Genomic DNA, 3712 nt, shown 5'->3' with positions numbered 1-3712 from the left:
CACATATCAAACATTGATTCTAATAAGTATATATAGATTTTAGACTATAAAGTTCAGTTTTAATAATTTCAAGTTTTGTTGTTGGCGTGATTATATTTCTAGTGTTGTAGATAGGAAAGAAAGGTTAGAATCTAGGCTTTTTGAAGAAAGGTCTTTATAGATCAGAATCTAGTCTTTCCACAGAAAGGTTTTTATAGATCAGAATCTAGTCTTTCCAAAGAAAGGTCTTTATAGATCAGAATCTAGTCTTTCCAAAGAAAGGTCTTTATAGATCAGAATCTAGTCTTTCCAAAGAAAGGTCTTTATAGATCAGAATCTAGTCTTTCCAAAGAAAGGTTTACGGAATCGATGCCTAAATAGCAGGCTGTTCTATCTTTGCAATAGTTACAATTTCACTTTGTGATTAAGTAATTCCTAGCGAATCAGAGTAAAAGTTATTTTTCGTAGTCATAATGTGTGTATAATATGTATAGTACGTACTATGTATCAGTACTAAAGAAAATGAATATTTGAGACTTTTAAAGGACTAGCTTTGGATATACTTTACACAGTCGGCACGCCACGCCACTGTAGGAATCACTGTATATTAAAACTCGATTTTAACTGGGGATGCCTAGGGGATGCGTATGCCCTCACAATGTACAGTCTAAGCTTTTATACAGAAAAATGAACGTTTACTTTGTACTGTTAGTAGAGAATGTGCTTTCTAAATGGAAGAGTGCTGCTGTTACAGACGGTCGAATTCATAAGGAAGTTGGGTCTCAATGTAGGGGAATAAAATAAATCAAATAGTTTCTTCAATGTTTTTACCTACTATGTTTAGCATTCTTCCCACAGAGTTCACTCAAGCGCATCCCCAAAATCCAAGTTTGGAAGGCAAGCGCTTTCCCCTCAGCCAGCACGCCTCATAGATGTGAATTACGTTTGAGTAATGTAATAACAGTACCGACATCTTGTAAATTGGAAACTTCTCATAAAAAGATGAACGTTTGAACTAATTAAGATGACTTTTGTCAATGAACAAATATCTTTATGTTCACTGCTGTTTCCAAGACATTATAAACAAAGATAGCATATTGATGGGAAATAACAAAAGATTTCAGGCAACTAGCAATACGACACATGCGATGTTGAAATCAAATTTTCAGTAGCTCTTTTACATTGTTCACAAGTTAAACATGAGAGACGGACAGAAAGACTTTACGAAACCATAGCGACTTTTCCCAATAACTTTTAAGTTTTTATTGCAGCTAAGACATATTTTGTGAACTTCAATATATAAAGAGATTGTACCACAATATTTGGGTACATACGATAACAACATAGATGTCCCAAAGGAACATCACCTACTTGGAAATGCTTCTAATAATAGAACCATGTTGCTAATGAATATGAACTTAATGTATGTTCCGACGTTTTGATTTTTGACAGACGTAAGAGAGCCTCATGGTTAAGAAGAATACATCATACATGTTTTGTTGAGGATTTTGAACGTATCTTTAAGACTGCATTAGATCTAATGAAGTTACTGGGGTAGAAGAAGAATTTATATATATATAGCTCATCCATCGTCGTTCGATAATGACCAGTGGGGCAGAAGGTTTGCACAGGGGTCTTATGCCTCCTCGTGTGGCCAATGTGACCTATGTGAGCCCGTAATGTTTAGCTGCAAACTGGGCAGGTTATTGCAGCTGGAGCTAGTGTCATTGGCCAAATTTTCTTTGACGCTTTTCTTCTGCCAGCGCTGCTCGCTTGTCCTCTGCAATTTGTGCGCCAGTTTTCACAGTTTCCCCATGATGCATTGTCATGTGCTTCCGTCTCCCAGGTGGCAGGGTCAATGCTGAAAGGCTTTCAGGGAAGCTTTGATGGCGTCCCTGAAGCGTTTTTTTTTTGTCCACCCTTTAGCGCTTTTCTTCTCTTATTTGGCCACTCAGGTGTCGCTTAGGGTTGCGTAAGTCTTCCATTCTGCATTTGTATATGTCATGGGTTATTATTATCTATCGATGAGGAAATCAAACCTATGCAGGAAGTATGTGTTATTCTTCCATTAGTGTACAATAGAAGGTGCATGAAACAACTCTTGGCATGAACCTGAAAGCACGAGCTAGATGGAAACGTTATTATGTATATATGGCTCCTTTTGTCTCGAAAGGCAATGGATGCGCCCAAATGAGTCACTGGTTTTGGCTTAATCTTGAGACGGGGCAGAATCTGGTGTGGCTAATCAAGCCAATTCTAGAACGGCAGACTTTGCCACAATTCGTACATGTGTATGCCTCTGATTTAGGGCTAGCAGACAGGGCAGCTTTCTTTTTATCCCTCTTGATTAAAGCCGCTTCAATTCTTTTGTTCTCAGCAAGGGTTGTCTCAGCACGCACAGTCTGTCTCCATGCACTCCGGTCTTTGGCTGTTTTCCCACATACTTTCGCTGATGCCTGAGGCTCTCATGTCTCGCTTGCAGACATCTCTATATGTTAGTCTTGGGCGGCCCTTGGGTCTGACTCCTTCCACAAGCTCAGCATATAAGATATCTTTCGGGATTCTGCCATCTGGCATGCGGGTGACATGTCCGAACCAGCGTAATCTTCTTTGTGTCAGGAGAGCATACATGCTGTTCATATTGGCCAATCTTAAAACTTCCTGATTGGAGACATGGTCCCTCCAAGAGATGCCCATTATGCGTCTCAGGCAGCGCAAGTGGAAACTATTCAATCTGTGCTCTTGGTACATGTATTTTGACCAGCTCTCACTGCCATAAAGGAGAGTGCTCACAACACAGGCGTTGTAGACTAGGATTTTGGTCGCTGTGGTCAATTTACCATTTTCCCAGACGCGCTTGGAGAGTTTTGCCAATGCTGTGGTAGCTTTTCTTATCCTTTTTGTCAGCTCGATGTCTAAGTCTAGGTTACTGACAATTGTTGAACCCAAGTAGGTAAATTCCTGCACCACTGAAAGGGTGTGGTTCCCAATTTGTATTATAGGTATTTCTGCGACTTCTTGTGCCAGGATTTCGGTCTTGGAGAGACTTATAGTAAGGCTAAACTCTTGACAAGCAGCTGCTAAGGCGTTCACTAGCTTCTGTAGACCTCCTTGTGAGTGAGATACGAGTGCCGCGTCATCGGCAAACAGCAGCTCCCTTATCAAGATACGACGCCTTTTCGTTTTGGCTTTAAGACGTGCCAGGTTAGAGCCTTCCATCGGATCTGCTATGGATGTATATTCCGTCTTCCAGGGATTTAAAAGCACTGGCCAGTCGGGTTTCTTGCAGGGCTGCAATGTCGATATGTAGCCTTTTTAGCTCGTTGTTTATAACTGCCGTCTTCCTTGCATCGTCGATCTGCCTTAGATCATCAGTGAGACCAGGACACATTGTCCTGACATTCCAAGTGGCCAGTCGCATGACAGGGATTTTCTTTATCAGTTTAATTTTTCTTCTTTTGTTGCTTGGTGCAAGTTTCCAGCCTACTTGTCGTTTTAAACTAAGCTCTAAGCACCCATTAGAGCAGGCAGGCTGTGGCGGATCAGCACCTAACTGACTGGTGGCTGCCCAGGTTGAGGCGGGCGGTAGCTGATCAGTGAGGCGCGAAGACCTCTCCCACCGTCAGAGACAACCCGTGGCGTCCATACATTACGCCAATCAAGTTGGACTTATAACCCGTAACTGTTGTCTCCCGTGTTGTTTTAGCCGCTTTGCAGCAGCACCAGAGTTTCC

The sequence above is a fragment of the Biomphalaria glabrata genome, chromosome 6 (genome assembly GCF_947242115.1).
Source record: "Biomphalaria glabrata chromosome 6, xgBioGlab47.1, whole genome shotgun sequence".
NCBI classification, from domain to species: Eukaryota; Metazoa; Mollusca; class Gastropoda; family Planorbidae; genus Biomphalaria; species Biomphalaria glabrata.
Note: the sequence above shows the minus strand (reverse complement) of the source record.